This window comes from Aythya marila (assembly GCF_965140915.1).
Source record: "Aythya marila genome assembly, chromosome: 2".
Lineage (NCBI taxonomy): Eukaryota > Metazoa > Chordata > Aves > Anseriformes > Anatidae > Aythya > Aythya marila.
The window spans coordinates 23681651-23700290 of record NC_139043.1 but is presented as its reverse complement, the minus strand read 5'-3'; positions in this window follow the sequence as shown (position 1 = coordinate 23700290).

The window sequence follows — 18640 nt, the reverse complement described above, 5'->3', positions numbered from 1 at the left end:
ATCATTTCTCCTGAGAGAAAATCACATTTTCTGTGGGTAGGGGCTGTTCCACATTATGTTAGTGAGTGATGAATTACAGTTTCCCGTATGAAAAATTCATTGACTTCAACTTTGTGTCTCCCTATCAGCAGGCAGAAGATAGGCTGATCTCTGTCAGAAGTGTGTGATATAAGTGACAGGATGCCAAATACATGATCTTGGGAAGAATTTTCTTTTTCCTGCTGTGAATCACAGAAGCCTAAACAGCATTTTTTTCTACAAACTGTAATTGAGAGTAAGGGCATTCAAACTGCTTGCAGATATGCATGCAAAACAGGTAGCTAAACAAGCAGCCAGAACTTCTCAGGCTCCCCGTGTAGCCAGTGGAAAGGCAATTGCAGCCAAGGGGGGCAGTGGCCCCCTTGGGTAATAGGTTTGATGAGTACTTGGTGAGAACCTGCCTCTCCCTAATGATTGTCAAGGGTAGCTCATTTCCAAAATACATCACCTCATCTGAGTGCTCACATTTGGGTAAGAGGTATCATGCAACTGATACCACTTATCTCAAAAGCTGAACAGGAATCAGATGTTTCAGTGAGTGACCATGTAGCTCTTGTTTTCTGACATTTTTTGCTAGGAGGAAATTAATAAACTTCTTTCAAGCACTAGACCTTGCCTTTGGTGGACTGACATCCTTGACTTGGAGTGCCTACTCCAAGAAAGCCTGAAGCTCTGCCCTGCTTGCAACTGGCATTGGTTAGTACACCTTCTACTCCTACCCTCTACACCTACCCTTCTTCTTGGAGGAAGAGTACCTCTTGGAGAAGTTGCTGTGCAAAGGTCTCTCCATATACTTGTAGCTGTGCTTTCTTGTTTCTCCATAGGCACACAGGGGTCAAGGCATCACCCGGAGAGTATTATTTGTTGTATTGAGTGAGTAACAAAAAACGTGGTAGTTTTTAAAAATTAATCATCCAAGGACTTAATACACACAGAATCACACACAGAATCACACACAGAATTTCTAGGTTGGAAGAGACCTCAAGATCATCGAGTCCAACCTCTGACCTAACGCTAGCAGTCCCCACTAAACCATATCCCTAAGCTATCCCTAATAAAATCATCTTTAAAGGTCTTCTTGATTTGCCTCCTGGTTTTGAGTCTTTGAAAGTCTCAAGCATTTCTTTGCATCTGGGTGAGCTAGACAGGAATTATTTTTAAATGAAACCCAAGATTCCCACATAATTGCACGACCCCAGGAAAAGATGACTCTAAAGATCCTGCTGTCACCTATTGTCACCTTCAGGCTTGCTCCCCTTCCCCTGGACTCACTCTAACAGGTCCATGTCCTTGTGCTGGGGGCCCCAGAACTGAATGCAGCACTCTTGGTGGGGTCTCACAAGAACAGAGTGGGGGGGAGAATCACCTCCTTCTCCCTGCTGACCACGCTGCTTTTGATGCACCCCAGGATATGGTTGGTTTTCTGGGCTGCAAGCAAATGCTGCTGGCTCATATTGAGCTTCTTATCCACCACTGCCCCCAGGTCCTTCTCCTGCTCTCAATCCATTTTCCACCCAGCCTGTATTTGTGCTTGGGATTGCCCCATCCCAGATGCGGAACCTTTCACTTGGCCTCGTTGAACTTCTTGAAGTTTGCACAGGCCTCTCAGGCCTGTTCAGGTCTCTCTGGATGGCATCCCTTCCCTCCTGTGTGTTGACCACTCCACACAGCTTGGTGTCATCAGCAAACTTGCTGAGGATGCACTCATTTTCACTATCCATGTCACTAACAGGTCACTTTCCTTCCAGAAAGGGCCCAAACCTCCCTAGTTCTTAAACCAGAAACCAGCCAAAACATACTAAACTAGTATGTGGATAAAAGTCGCTAAAGATAGTTGGCTTTTGCAGCTGCCAGTAATTGGGACAAGCCTCTTTTCTAATGTACATGTATTTTTCACAGTTAAGATACAGAAAAAGTTGATGTGGACCTGCAGTGTCTAAAGATGCAACAGAATCTTTAAAAGCGTTAATGAATCAGAATCCTTCATATGAAGTATTTGCTGTTCGCAGCATTGGTGACAAACTATAATGTTACCTGTACAAACACATTGATTCAAATCTAATTTTCCCTTCTCCTCTCTACAAACTACTCACTTTAAACCAGGACATACGTTTGGAATTCCCATTGACTCCTGAAATTCAGCTTTGTTTGAAATGTAGTTTTATTAACAAGACTGCAGAAAGATTTCCTACTTTTTTTTTTTTTTTTTTACCCACATGATAAATAACACTGGATGATAACCATACAGAATAAATAAAATGGTCTGTATTACAAATAAAATTGTCTGTATTTCACAGGAGAAAGCTGAATACAGCCGTGTACTTTTATAATGACTGTGTTATTTCTACCAATGTTATAGCTCTTGGCTTCCTAATATGTTAACTTTGCTTTGCATCAGTCTCAGAGCATTAAATAACAATAAAACAAAGATGAATAGACTAGCTAAGGATATCCATATGTATTTCTCAGTGTTATGGCAATATTAATGTCTGATATTAGAATTTTTTTTGGACTGGAATGTGTAGTTACTGAAAAAAACGCATGCTCAAAATATCTTGAATAGCTGTAGGTTATGAATATTGTTTAGAACACCCCTGAAATTGCTGTAAATAAATCCAATGAACTGACTGATGAGATGTGGGCCAAGGCACATGATTATAGAATTGCACATGTATCTAAAAGCCACCTTTAGCTTTTCCTAACCTACATCTTGATCTGAAAGCAGCTTGACCATTGAGTCACTAATTGTTTACAATTTTTTCTTTGATTCCTGAAGCAAAGCAAAGGCACATTTAAATGGTGCCAGTGACTAGTGCAGATGGCAAGCTAACTGGCATCTCAAATGAGCACAGTCAATGCCAGGCAGCTAAGAGAATGTGAAAAAGTAGCATATAAAGCTAGCATGCATCTAGACACAAATTCACTAATTAAAAAAGAACTTCAGATTATGACCAGCAGCTGCCCAAACAAATGCTTCCCTTAAATCAGATAGAAATAATGCTGACCTGCATCTCTGAGGAGCTAATAACCTGTAAGCAGAATGTCTTTTTTTTTGCTGAAACTTGGCATACATATTTTATACTGTTAACACATTTCATTTTCTAAGCTCCTAAACCCAATTTGATCTGGTATATTGTACACCTAATGGTTTATCTGATAGCCAGAGGAAAAAATAATTTCGTATTTATATCTTGACTGATATAAAACCTCATTTTGACAATGCAACATCACTAACATATTTTAAAGAAAAGGAAAAAATATAGTATTTGGTGTACATAGTAGTGAGCAGATAGAAATGCATTTTTATAGTTCATCTTGCATAAATGATGGTCTTGTGAGAAAAGTGAAGGTAAAATTTATCTTTGGAGTTGAAATGAAAGGGGATTATTATTATTATTATTATTATTATTATTATTATTATTATTATTATTATTATTATTATTATTATTATTATTATTATTATTTTATTCTTTATTCTTAGTGATCAGGATTAACGCTGCCTGGAGCTGCTATTCCCTATCTACCTCTGTGCTGTCATAGAGAAGGCAATGTGAGTTATACATGGGGTATAATGCTCTGCCAGTGGCCACCAGCTATTCGGTGATCCTTGAGGCCATGGGACAAAACAGACAAAACAGAAGTGTATTATTTTCTTAACACTTTCTACAGATAAGCTTTGAATTGGATGGATTATAGAAACATAGAAATAGAATCTACATAATGTAAATTATGTAGATTATAATATACAATTCCAGTTGCTTGTGTAACAGTGGTAATGTCTCCACTCTGATAATCAAGGTAGACTTCAAGATTATTCTAAAGTCCAGCTCCAGCTACTACCATCTCATTGTTAAACTCTCACTACCTGTCTGTCTTGATTAGATTGATCTAACTGTTAGTTGTCTACTGGTTTGCTACTTCCTGCAACATTTCAAGTTCAGTTTATTATAATGGTCTTAAGTGTAGCAGTTCTGTCAGCTGTGATCCCTCAATGCTCTGCTTCTGCTTCACAGTCCTTCCATATCTCTCTTCCTCTTTTTGTCAGGGACTAGCCTAAAAAGTAGTCCATGTGTCAAATTGGACTTGAGCTCTACTTTGGGTATCAATGATGTTGATATTGTTAAGTGAGCTGTGTTGTGGTAGGATGGCAGAACAGTAGTAAACTAACCTTAAGCTTGGTCCTAAACATTAGCATAGACACATCCTGTACCTCCTTTTGAGAGGCTTCTTTTTGTCTTCCAGCACAACCCAAGACTTTGTGCTTTTTCTGTGAAAGATATGTCACAGATGCGTCTTCTGTATGACTTGCACAGTCACTCACATGTATGTCGAAAGCTGTGAGAAGTATTAAAGTCAAAAGTTTGGGCCAGCATGAAGGGCAGAGAATCTGAGTTTAAAGTTCATGAGATGTAAATGTAAAACTGCCTTCTTCCTACTAGTGTCTGAACTTTTTTAGCTTCTATTAAATTCAGAATGATGGAGGGCATCGACCACCTTGGAGAACTGAACCTTGTGTTTGCAACTTTGTGCTGGCTCCATTAAAGGTCTTATGTCTAAGTTTGGACACATGTCTGTATATGATTGCTTGAGCTCTCTAATCAGATAATCCCCATCTTTTGTTTTCGGACTACTTTGCCTAGGGTGAATTGCTATCATAGTGAAGTATCTTCTTGTGAGTGGATAATTACCTAGTATATAATTGACATCCTTGGTTTGTAGACATGTGTTATGTTACAAGATGAACTTTCTCTTAAATATTTCTTAACTTTTAAGTATTTCCCACTTAGAGTAAAATTCTAGGGGCCAGATTCTGAGGTAGAGTAAATCAATGTCTTTCTATTATGCCAATGGAAACGGTGTTGATTTACAGCTGCTGAACATCTCACCCTGGATATTGATTGAATATTGTTTTCTAGTGGGAACAGGGCCTGAATAGCTTCTGAATTTTATTTGCTTTCTTTTCTCCTTCTGCATAAAAAAAAAAAAAAAAAAAAAAAAAGATTCTTTTAATAATAAATCCTATGGCAGATTTTTTTTGTTTGTTTGTTTGTTCTGTTTTTTTTTTTTTTTTTTTTTTTTTTTTTTTTTTTTTTCCCTGTACATGATAAAATCTCTTAAGAGCATTTATGGAGGTAAACTCATTTGTTTATGCAAAACTACCTTCTTCATTTTTGTCTCATTTTTCAGGGTGTTCAAATTAAATATTTTATTCATTGGTTGCAGCTATGCCCACCATGCATATTACTTCACCATGATGGAATGAGATTGATGTGCTGCTTTGTAATCACCTATCTATACATGCCATCTTTGTAAATACTGGCTCATTTTTTGTTTTCTTTGCCAGGAGGCAAGTGCAGGAAATCAAATAAGCTTGTATAATACTGTTTCAAAATTAAGTTTATTACATAAAATTTGAAAAGTGGTAGCTAAATAATGGGAGATGGTTGGACAAAGTCCAGACTGTTCTTGGAAGTTTTCACAGTATTATCAGACTTTTGTTGTTTTGCTTTTGATGTTCCCTGTAGCATTTGATGGGTAAACTTTACCAGCATTAAAACATATTCAGTTTAAGAAGAGTCTGTAAGTGTGTTGTGCTAGGAGATTAACACAGTAAATCCCCTCTTTCTGTTTTAGTGTAGCCAGATTTTAAATTTTTTTTATTTTTAACCATTCAAAAACTGTTTCTGAATATATCCTATCATATATATATGTATATATAACATCTCACTTTTATGCTGTATGATCATATTCTATCATACTTTCTCCATCTTAAATTCTACTAAAATTATTTGCTTTTTTGATGTTTTCTAGCTCCTTGGAATAAAGACTTTTTCATTTTGTACATTGATTAGCACTGGATTTAGCACTGAAACATGAATACAGCCAGAATGAAGCTTGCTGCAGTATGCTCTTATTACGATGCAGTCAGGTCATTGTACTTTTAATGTGTTTAATGTATAAAGACCCCTGTCTTTTGAGAAAATGTTAATATTAAAGACTTTTCTGAAAGAACCATGGGTCTTTCTTCCTGACTGTTCAACAGTATCTTAGGAATAGTGTAAGTCTTAATTCTTACTACCTTCATTAAGACTTCATATGTGCGTGTGTTTGTATTTGTATAGACTTGAAAGAATTTCTGAGAGATAGAGAAAGTGCAATTTACTACTGTGTAAAAATGATATTTACTATGTAAATCTTCAGGATTCAGGATGCTTCATAGATCTGCTACGGTTTTTCTTGGATATAAATTTAGCTTGTGACTATCACGATTTTTTTTATGTAAAGATATATCTTTATTGGTGAGGTTAATTTTATCAAAGTAACATGCAAAAGAATCAGTTTGAAAAGTTCTTTTAGTAGTAATCTGTGTGTGTTTAGAAATGACCACATGCTGAAATAAATGGGTGAATCTGGTCTAAATGTAAGCATCAACGTACCTTGTTCTAAGAACTCCTAAGAAGAATTTCAAATTTGAATTCACTCATTCCAATGTTCCCAGTCCTGCCTAATTGAATAAGTGAAAAGAGTCCTTGGATATTCTCTCACTTCCCACTTTCCAGTCAGCATGTTTAGAGCTGGGGAAGATCAGTGACAAGAGGTAGGGATACTAGAAGATAGTCTTGTTATTATGCAGTGGGATTATATGTTGCATTTGGCAACAATTAGTGCTATTTTATTTGTGTATATACCTGCTATTTCCAAAGCTTTGGAGTCTGCTATGAATAAATAGCCATAATGACTTCCCTAATATTGCAAAAGCTGACATGCGAGTCCATTAACATAATGGTTGAATAGTTCTACAATGCCAGAAAGTTCTTTATATATATATATATATATATATATATAAATGTCTGTAGAATGCTGGCAAAAAAAAAGGGGGGGGGGGGGAAAGAAAGATACAGAGATAACAATAAGTAACAGAATATATATGCTAAGGATTATAGTGGTTGTCATTCTGCTTCATTATATGGCCATTTGTAACCTGGAAATATCAGCAGAACAGGGACCTTCCCACTTCAAAGTATCATATGACAAAGACATTTAGCTAGTTGGCAAAACAGAACATATTTCATGGTTTTGTCAGGTACTATTGAATTCTATACAGACAGTGGTGGGCATATCTTCTATTTGCTCATAATATACTACTTGTAATACACATTTATATCCTGCTAAACTTTGTGAGCAGTCACATTTAGATTGTTCTTTCCTTCTCATTTTTATTTTTTCCAGCATTTTCTTCAGACAGCATGGAACCAAAATTTGCTAAAATTAATGCAAATATTCCCACCCAATTCCATGTCTTTTCGTTTAGAAAGTTTGAAGTAGCTGTCTAAGAATGCCAGTCTTTCAAATACTTCTACTACAACTTTCCATCTGTTCCGTTTCAAAATGTAACTACAGCCTAGTCTATGGTGCTCAGATAGTGTGAGGAGGAAACTAGAACCCTCATAAGCATACAAAAAATCACAAGAAAATGTTTTATTTTCTATCATTGAGCTGTTCCACTTCTCCAGATTCTACATTCCACTTAGAAGGTCCTGGTATCCTCCTTCAAACTTGTGCTTGAACATTGGTGCACTTAGAGAGTTATTAAATTCTTGGTTCTTACAAGAGACAGAGAATTAGATTTCAGATATTTTAAGTAGTTCTCTGCACCAAAACATTTGATTGTCCACAAAGCGAAACTTTTATCAACTCCTTGATTTTCCCTCTGTCAGAAGTGATTTCCATTATTTTGTCTCACAAAAGTTACCTTTCATAATGTTCAGCATCTGCCACCTTCCTTTATATTTGTACTTAGAAATTCTATTTTGCTCTATTGAAAATCAATCTAAGAGAAGCAAATGCCTCTTGTACCGATGAAATATGTACCCACAGCTGGGGCACAATCACCTCAAATATATCTTCAGTCTTTTAAGTGCTAATAAATAAAACATAAACATATTTTTATGCTATGAAACAATCAGAAATGTTACTGTTCATGTGGTCAGCAAGACATGTAGTATATTTAATACTTAGCACATGTAATTTATATTTCAAATTGAGAAAGAATCCCACCACTTAGTATTTTTCAAGCATATAGATTATCAGAATCAATACCAGCAGACATACAGAGCTATGTTTATTCCTAACCTCTTGTGTTTGATTGTCCATATCCACTTATTTATTTTTCCTGGTGGTAACTGAAACTATGGATATTCCTAACCTCTTGTGCTTTGCATACACACTTATACACACTTATTTCTTTTCCTGGTTTTAACTGAGGATTGAAATTCTACTCAATGTGAATAAAAATGTCAAAATTTGCCCCACTGCAAGTTTTCACTATTTGTTGAGCCTGGGATTGCATTCCTGGTTTTGGTGTAGCATCCACAGTCAGCAGTTCACATGTAGAGCCATAAAACCATACCCCCAGTTCTTAGTGCAGAAAAGAGATTAATTTTTAAGAGCTTAATTTTGCATGGCAGTAATAGTAGATAAGAGGGGTTAGTATGAGCTTTGCTGATACTATGAATAGAGGCCTCAATCAAAGGCCTAGATAACATCAGTACATAACACTGAACATCATTACTGTCAGGCATCCTGAATCAGAAAAAAAGGGAGAAGATGCCATGAGCCATAAAAGTTGCATGACAATCAACTCAATGTAAAAATGGTTAAACCAAAACATTTTTGTTCTTGTTCCTTTGTTCTTGTTCTTCATCTTCTCCTCCTCTTCCCATTTTCTTTTCCTCCTCTCCTCTTCGTTTTTTTTTTTTTTTTTTTTTTTTCTACTGTGTTGAAATGAACCATACATCTAGTGGTATGGATCACCATAATGAAGATATAGAGAATGTTAAAAATGGGGAAACATTATGTGATGAACAATAACATGGAGGTTATTAACAAGTTTTACTGCTTCAAAACTCATGATTACTTTTGCTTTCCAGATTGTATGTTAAAGTGGTGATTATTTCATTACATTACAGCATTCAGTACAGGACAGTGTCTTTAGGAAAGTTATCTCACCACATGCCTGACATCTTACCTGTAGATGTTGTTGTAAATGTGTGACAGGAATGTTATCTCACTACATGCCTGACATCTTAGCTGTAGATGGTGTTGTAAATATGTGGCACTATCAGATACTTGAAACAGGTAGGCACCTGTTAAATTCTTTCATGGTGAAGATCCTGCTTTAAGTTGAAACAGCAAACCTGGTACTGTGTTTGGCTTTCATTGGTCCATGAACATTCATTGCATGTTAAACGTGTTCTGACTACTTGCTTGTTAACTGGTTGAATATTTCATAATTGCTTTGGTTCTACCTGTTTCTGTGCAAGCTCCAGAGCATAAAGAGAGGAGGGAGATTTTAAAGAACATAATGTGAACTTCAACTTCTGAGGCTCAAATCTGAGCCTGGCTGGGTAATAGTACACTTTCTTGAATGTGAGTGTACAGCTGGACTTTTGAATAAGACAATAATAAAATGAAAGAATGCCAGTAATGTAAGTGCAAATGTATATTCAAAGTAAGTTATTTTTTAGGCTTCTATTGCTTATATAAGTAAAAATATTGTTTTTATATCATTTTACAGTGAGACATACTTTATCAAGTACGTTGTTTTTTTCCTTTACTCTTTTCATTTCTCCTTAGTGTGTTTTCACTGATTCACCACAAATAGAGAAAGATAGAAAGAATAGGATTATTCTGGCACGCAGGCTATGGCATCTGCTATTCTATGTGCTTTATGTCATTGACAAATGGTAAAAACTCTGTCTGGTAGTCTGCAGAGAAGCTCTGCAAAGGAATAACCTGCCACAAGCTAGTGAAGTCACTACTGATGACAATATGATTATTATCTAGAGACAATGTGAAATGCATGCAGTGGAAATTTCCCAGAGTGGAGAAAATGTCAGTGGAAATGTTGCATTTATAAATGTTATGATAAATATAGGATTTTATTATTTATCTTTTTATCATTTATTGCTAGCAGGGACATATCTGAACATTTCAAAAGCAGAAGGTTGGATGACTTTTTTCTTTGTTTCCACTGTTGATGTAACACATATTCACTAAAATGTATGTAAGCTGAATTAGTTCTTGAGAAAGGAAATCATGCAGCAAAAGAAGTCCTTCAGAGCCTTTTAACTCAACAGAACTGAAGCTACTAGTCTAATCTTTTGCTTTGTACTTTAAACGAGGATATAAAGGAAAAAGTAGTGAACCACCACTAGAAAAACAATCATATATAGTTGTATCACAGGTACTTTCAGTGGTTTACCCTTTGGAAGACTGATGCACCATGCCCCAAAGCTGGAGTGCACGGCCAGTCTATAGGTGGGCCATCATGGCCAACACTCAGCTGTCTTCTGTTGCTGTTGCAGACAGTGAAGCCACTGACTGCACACAATAGAAAGAACACGAGGGAAGGAGATGATAAGTTGGAAAGGGAAGAAGCAATAATAAAAAGATAGAGAAGGAGAAAAAGTCTTGGTTCCTTGGGCAATGTGTTCTTGCAGCCCAAAGACAACTGTATCCTGGGCTGAACCAAAAGAAACATGGCTAGCAGGTCGAGGGAGGTGATTCTTCCTCTCTACTCTGCTCTTTTGAGACCTTGATTTGAGTACTGTATTCAGTTCTGGAGCCCCCAGCATAAGAAGGACTTAATCTGTTACATGGAGTCCAGAGGAGGGCTATGAAGATGACCGGAGAAAGCTGGAACACCTCTTCTGTGAAGACAGGCTAACAGAGTTGGGGTTGTTCAGCCTACAGAAGAGAAGGCTCCAGGGAGACCTTACAGCAGCCTTCCACTATCTAAAGGGGGCCTACACGGAAGCTGGTGAAGGACTCTTTGTCAGCGGGTGTAGTGACAAGACAAGGTCTAATGTGTTTAAACTAAAAAAGGGTAGATTCCAAATAGATATTAGGAAGAAATTTTTTGCTATGTGATTGGTGATGCACAGGAACAGGTTGCCCAGAGAAGCTGTGGATGCCCCATCCCTGGAAGTCTTCAAGACCGGGTTGGATTGGGCTTTAAGCAGCCTGGTCTGGTGGGAGGTGTCCCTGCCCATGGATGATCTTTGAGATAAGTTACAATGCAAAATTTTACATGATTCTATGATTCTTGCTCTTATGGTGAGCAGAGATGCAAAGCAGAACATCACCATGAGTCTAAAACAGATACTGCAGGAATGTAATTCCTTTTTGTGACAGCTTCAGGTTTTCACATATGCGTTTGTCCTTTCAAACACTTTTGGATAATAACATTTTGTAAATGCACTAAAGCTCTGGTTAAAAGGCCATTATTCTATCCTCATTTTTATTCCTCACCTTCCCCTCTCTTTTTAAAATGACTATACAAGCTAGTCAAAAACTCAGAGTTTAGAAAATTATACAGAAATCAGAAAACTCTTGAAAACCACTGAAATGAGGGGGATATACGTGTCATCAGAAAAAAAAAAAAAAAAAAAAGGAAAGAAAAATGTATCCAGTGTGTTGTGATTAGATGGAATATTTATATTGTTTATCTGCAATTTTTGTAAGGTCTCTAAACAAATGAAACCTTACATAACAGATATGTATTTCATGTCTCCAATCACAGAAACTGTAATTTTTTATAGTAATACTAGGATCCTATTTCAAATCTACAGTAAAGACATATCTGAAGAAAAAAAATCAACAAAAAAAAATCTGAACAATGAAAATATTTGGGAAAATGCAGTGAATGTTTATAAATAGAAGAAACAAAGATGTCGCAATATTAATTGCTCTATTTTAAAGAAAACATAACAACAACAAAAACAACAGCCAAAAAACCCTCACACAACAAAAAATGTAAATAAATGTTTAAATGGCTACTATTTTAAATGAATGAACAATGGTGACTGACCTGTGTGAATGCAGAGGCTTACGAAGGGAATAAGGTTGTTCAAATGGTAGGTTATTACTACTATTTTGGGAGCTAGATAATTATTGCATTCAATTTTAGTTTTGTAATAATTCCTAATATTTTTAAGTATGGCCCAGAAATACTAAAGGTCTGAGAGTACATGGATTTTACTATGTTGTATACTGTAAACAGCAGCTGAAACAGAGCTTATTTTTAGGTCATGTGTTATTCTATTTGGATGCCTACTTTCCAGATCCTTTTTGATTTGATATTTTTCCCTCCACAACAGAAAGTCAGGGACATTGTGCATGCAGAGTAGTTCAGTGAATATGCCAAATCATATTATTATTAATCAGTATTGATATACTGTTAATTCCATTCACTAGACTTTGCTTTTGCATTAAGGCTGTCATTAACGAGAAATACTCATAAGGTCTAACAAAACTCTTAGGAAGCCCTACACACAAGGGACTAATTGTGCTACATGTTGGAGTACAGGGAAAATTCAGTCTGCTGGGAACTCAGTGCCAGCCTTTACTCTTTTTCACCTAAATGAAAAGATCACAGTGAAAGATACTACAGTGATACTCTGCCTTTATTCTGGACCGAAATTCTATTGAGGTGAATGTATATCCACTTTCCATGAACTCCAAACCTGGCTTAGGGCCAGCCTCTAACCTGATGGTTAGAGGAGCCTTCTGGAATATTGTAACAGGAGCTCCCCAAGGACATATTTGGTCAGTATTGAAAGCATAGTACTATGGTACAAAGCACAGGATGTCTAGTTGCCTTTTTCTGCTCTAGATTTTTTTTTTTTTTTCATTGTGCTGTTGGTATATGGTGAAAACGTGTACTAGACTCTACCCTCTCGAAAATGAAGCATTATTCTGGATCCCTCAGGAGTTTAAAAAGGAGTTATATGTCTTATGGTTCTGTCTCGACAGTTCTGAGCAAACATAAAAACAGAACAGTCTGTGCATGTGGAATTTTCACACCAGACAGGGAGCTCCAAATGAGATCAAGGGTTGGTAGCTACTGAACAAGGAATTTCTTATAAATTTTAGGTACACACTACGCCTTCTGTTTGGTGCATAAGTCTCAAATTTTGGCAGCCTGTTGGTTGACCCAAGAAGCAAATGTTCCTTGAAGGCAACAGGACATCTTTGAAATATTGCTGTCATCACTTATTCCAAATAAATGAAGGAAAACAGTTTCTCTGAGAAAAAGTTACATGCCCAAAGGAAGTAGTCTGTCCATTAAAGTGTTGCAGCTATTCTTCAAATGAAAAATATTTGCTCCAATATCAAACCCCAAAACCTGTTATGCTGCATTTAAAATTTTTGTCTTGTCCTTCATATATATCTCCCCAGAATAATAATTATCATCTTCCCATTCCTAAAAATTTGTGCTGTGCTGGAAACTGCTATGGTTCTCACAGTTCTTTACCAAACAAAACTGATCTGGTTTTCTTAATTTTCCTTCATAGATCACAGTTTCTATATTTATTTTATTTTATTTTATTTTATTTTACAGTCCACTTGTGAGTGATTTCAGTTAGATGTTAATTCCTTGGTTTGTATAATAGAATTTTAGAATATATTCTCAATATTAGAAATGACTTACTAAAGTCAAAATATATCACAGTTGTGACTTCTTCCTTATCCATCTAATCAAAGAAGGATATTAGATTGATTTGACACTATTTGCTGTTGATAAATCCATGTTTTCTCTTTTTATCACCATCTTATTCTCTTGTGACTTATAAATGGATTTTCTTTCTTCTTCTTTTTGTTTTTTTTTAATATATTGTCCCAAAAATTTTCAAGGAAGAACAGTCCAGGGACTGGTCTGCACCTTTCCATACAGAGATATTTCCCCTTTTTAAGTGTGACATTGTGATTGCCCTCTTTATATCCTCCGAGAATTCTACTATCCTTCATCAGCTCTGTAAGTGCTATGATTCAGAGATTACTATGGTCGCTCTGCTAAATATACTTAATTGAAATTCATCAGACTAAGCGAAACTGAAAATCTCTATCTTTTTGCACTGTCCTTTCCCATATTCAGGAAGACATGCCTATCTCCTTCAAAAATGTAATTTAATTAAGAATTAGATCATAGTTAACATTTATTTGAAGATTGAAAGAAGGTGTTAGGTACCTCTGCCTTCCTTGAGTCTCCTTTTTAATACTTCCTTTTACATGTCTAATATGTAGAGTCTGTAGCTTTTTTTCCTTGTTGTTTCTTATATCCTTTGTAAATTATAAATCAGTTTAGCCTTGCTGAGTTTAACCTCTGTATCTGAGTAATTCTTTTATATCCTTAAGAATGTGCCTTTGTTTTCATTTTGTGTGCAGTTCCTTTTTCCATTTTCAGATCACTAAATTGCTTCTAATGCAGTTAAAATGTCTTCTACTTGACTTTTTTGATGCTTCTGTTGTGTATTTGGCATGTTTCCAGTAATGACTTTTTTTTTTTTTTTTTTTTTTTACCAGTTTATCAATACTAAATTCCTGATCAATAAATTTCTTCTCTTCATGTGTACTTTCTCAATGATGTTATTTTGCTACCCTTTTTCTTTCTCCTTTTTTTTTTCTTTGACCAGCAATGCCTCCAAAACCCAAATTATTTTCCATTTTATCCAGAATAAAATGAAGAGTCATTATTGTTCTAGTCATCCACCTTCCAAACAAAAGATTGTCTCCAACATATACAACAAGCTCCATTGTGCAACTGTTACTAAATACAGACATGAAAGTCATGACCCCAGTCATCCAGTCACCAATGGTCCACCTCTCTTGAGTTCTCTTTGCATTGTCTCTGAACAACCGTATTCAACAGCCTCTTGTTGAGTTAATAGTGGAGTTATTGCCACAACAATGTCATTTCCTCCTTTTTATCTCAACCAGACACATTACAACTTTTTCAGCTTTTTCATTGCAGGTATTTGTTCTGAAGTTCAGAAAGCACTTGTGATAAATAATACCTCTACCATTTCATCTCTCAGGTACTCCTCTTTCAAGGTGGTTTCCTTGTATACTTACTATATTCCACTATAATTTTGTGATATGAGTAATACAAATGAGTTAAACCTTTGAGTTATTCCTATTTATTCCTTAGAACCTCGCTAGGTACCTAGAAGGTATTTCAAATATTCAGTTGGTTGCCATGCTATTCTTTTTTTTTTTTTTTTTTTTTTTTTTTTTTTGCTTCATATATATATATATATGCTTTTTTTTCACCTCACTTTCGATACCAAGGCTCATTTCCTATAAGAGAAGGAAGGCTCATTTCCTCTCTAAGAGCTCCTCTAACTCTTCCCTTTCACTTTCAGGATTTTGGAAGCTAAGCATGTGTATTCACTGTGATGCTATATTATTTGTACTGTAGGCTGCATCTCCATTTTTTTTTTTTTTTTTTTTAATTTAAAGTGCTAGGAGAAAAATCAATCTTCTCTACCTACTTGCTTTTGAAAAAGCGTTGAGCTGGATCTTTTTCTGATATGAAGGAAAAGAAAAACATCAGGAAAAATATTTGCAGTGATCTGGGTGAAGACTACATTTCTGTCTTTAAAAGTAGAGCCACTCTGTGTGGGTAAGCCAGAGTAGTGCTAGTTTGTTGTTAAAGTGAAGTTTGTTCAATGATGGTCTAGACAAATTTTATTTTTAGGAATTTCATCAGCCTGTGTTACAATATCTCTTGGGAAGCATGACAGTGAAATACAGAGCCCTTCATCTTAAGGTCATTGACTCAGACCTGCCCCTAGGTGAAAAAGAAAAAAACCCCTATGTGATGGCTTTTTGATGATATATGTGAAAAGAGACAATGGACAATGATCAAACAGAGAAGTGCCCACATTGCAAAACTACTGACAGAGTCAGCCCTGGCTGTGTCCTGCTGATGATGCTTCAGCAAAATGTCCAAGGGCAAAATAAATATGGAGACTCCACTTACTGCAAATATCTTCTGGCAACTGCTGAAGGTGAGTGATTATGGACATATGTGTTCATCAGTATCTAGTAGTATCTGGTCTGAGCTCAGTGTCATCATACTGAGCTTCAACCTGTAATGTCTTTACAAAAGAAGCCATGTCAGGAGGACACACGTAGCAGAGGTCTCACCTGGGTTTTTTATGAGATATCTGAAGCTCCCCCACCCATTCTGAACTGAAAGGTAAAGTGGCATGCTGAAAGCGGTTCTGTAATTTGTTCTGGTAGAAACCTAATCCCGATGGGCTGTGCCCCCCCAAAAAAAATAATAAAAAAATCTTGTAATGCAACCCGGTGTGATGAGAAGTAAAGTGGGATCCAGTATCATGGTTGAGGTCCAAGCATCAGAAATATAGAGCAGGACTCCAGGAGGTTCTAGCTTTGAGGGAGGGATCAAGCCTTAGAAGATATTTATGGATCTCCAGTGAATCTCATGAATTTTTGAGTTGTACTTGTGCAGTGTGCTTTGGTTGTCACTGTGGAGCACTCACAGCGTGCATGAACTGGGTTGATTACCTTTGTATGAAATTATATGGGAGATGCATCCCAGGAGTTCACCAGTAGCAAATTGGAAGTCAGTCTGTGAGAGCAGAACACAGCTAATTTCATGTAGAAAAAAAAAATTCAATATGAACCGATCAACTCAGTTAAACTCAACAACTATTTCACTTTATAAAGCCACTTCTGCTGTTCTGCACTGCTTGCTAATATATCTGTAGCTTAACTGGACTAAGGGCTGTAAACATGGCATGTGAGCAGCTATGCTCAAAAATTGTATGCAATATATGCTTAGAGATAATATGGAAAAAAATAACATTTTGGCTTGCATTTAGGTCAGAGGTTTTGATGCCTGTATCATCTATGTCAAAGGAAAAGAAAGAATCCTAGCAGACTGAACACTTTGCACTTAGCAGTATATTCGTATCTTTAAATACAAAGTATAATTAGTCCAGTCTTGACTGATAACAGAGGTCTTGAAGTGACCTTGGAGACCAAGCATGAACAGATATAGTCAAAAATTCTTGTCTCTTCTGAAGTTAGTGGGCTGGATTTGACCATCAATGTATCACACAACATCATAAGCCGTCACATTGAATGCAATCATTTTATTTTGCTATGGAAAGCATTTCTACAAATCAGTGAGATTGAAATGTTAGTGGCATAGTGGCAGTTTTTTTTTTTTTTTTAACTTGGCAAACATGGCTTTTTACATTTCTGCACTAGAGATATTTGCAAATCTGCTTAATTGTAGCAGACCTGTTAATTACTAAAATAATTCAAGGGTAAAATAAAAAACAAAAGACAAGACATAATGAACTTTAGATTTTTTCCTCTTCTGTAATCCTGTGACAGTCGTTTTTTATTCCATGTGAAGAAAATAATGTCAGGAGGATACTAATCATCAATTTGCTACAGCTGAAACCAGCACAGCTGGCAGATGAGTGTTTTAATGTATTTCTAGATTAAGCAAGGCAGTTTAAAGAAAACATCATGCAAAAATTCAATCTGCTATGGGTTTAAAATAAAGTCCTCATCTGTGCCATGGTAGAGTGAATAGCTACCTTATGTTTTATCATATTGCAGTGGATTATCTTTCTAATGAAGCTTGTATCCCCCTAAAGCATTCTTGGGACATTTTGTGTTCACATTGGTCTACAATAAAGCAATGAATGAGTGCAAGAGTGGATTTTCCTTTAGTAGGCTCTATCAGGAATCTTCTCCTAACAAATTAAACCACAAATGAGTGCAATTCATACATGCAAGGCAAACCAAAATGCTGTATATTAATTTAATTGTGCTATTTTATTTTCTTAAATTGGGATTCTTTGTGAATTTAGTAAGGGTTTTGGAAAGAGAAAGAATTAATATTTTGTTTCTTGTTTATATTTGTTTTAATCTCTCTCTCTCTCTTTTTTTTTTTTTTTATTTTTTTGGAAATAGTCAAATAATATCTCCATATAGTACAACTTTAGCTGAGCCAATCAACTTTAGCTGGACCAATAAAGTTGGAACCTAAGAGACTACAGAACAATATTCAACACTTCTTTAATGAACCTGGTTTTCCATCTTCAATTTTTTATTTTATAGTAAAAAAATCCTCTATCTTCATGAAGCCCAGAGCTGAGGGAGAACTAGATCTTAATTACCCCTGAGAATTAGCCAGAATATAGGATCATTAAACAGCTGTAAGAAAATGCTTCCGAACTGTATAACATGTAAAGAACATGCAAACAGGTGCAGAGAGCATCTGTTTTTAGTCATTTGTACCTATTGTCAGAGGTTTGGAATGGATGAGACATTTATTCACACCCTGTTTCACAGAGGAGCACTTGGAGTATAAGCCTGGAGTCTGGAGCAGGAGCATTTTAGACAACTTTGCACTTCTCTTAGTTAATAAGGAGTCAGTAATGGCTCCACACTCTTCCATGAATTGGCCTGCTTTTTGGTTTACTCGGAGGCAAGTATGATTGTTTATATGAGTTTATCCCATAGAGTAATAGATCACACAAGCAGATAGTTGATTTTCTCTCTTCTGTGTTCAGCAAGGGTTTCTATCTCTTAAATGCAGTTCATCATGTCTCATTTTATTGTACTAAATAGTTTCTGAAGTAGTTCAAATAAGCTAAATATAATAGACATCACCATAGCCCTGGCTAACCTTTTTTACAGGCTTGCGTTACTCTGGGGAGGAAGGGAAGGGCAGAGGGCATTCACCTTTCCCTTGGCAGCAATAAATTTC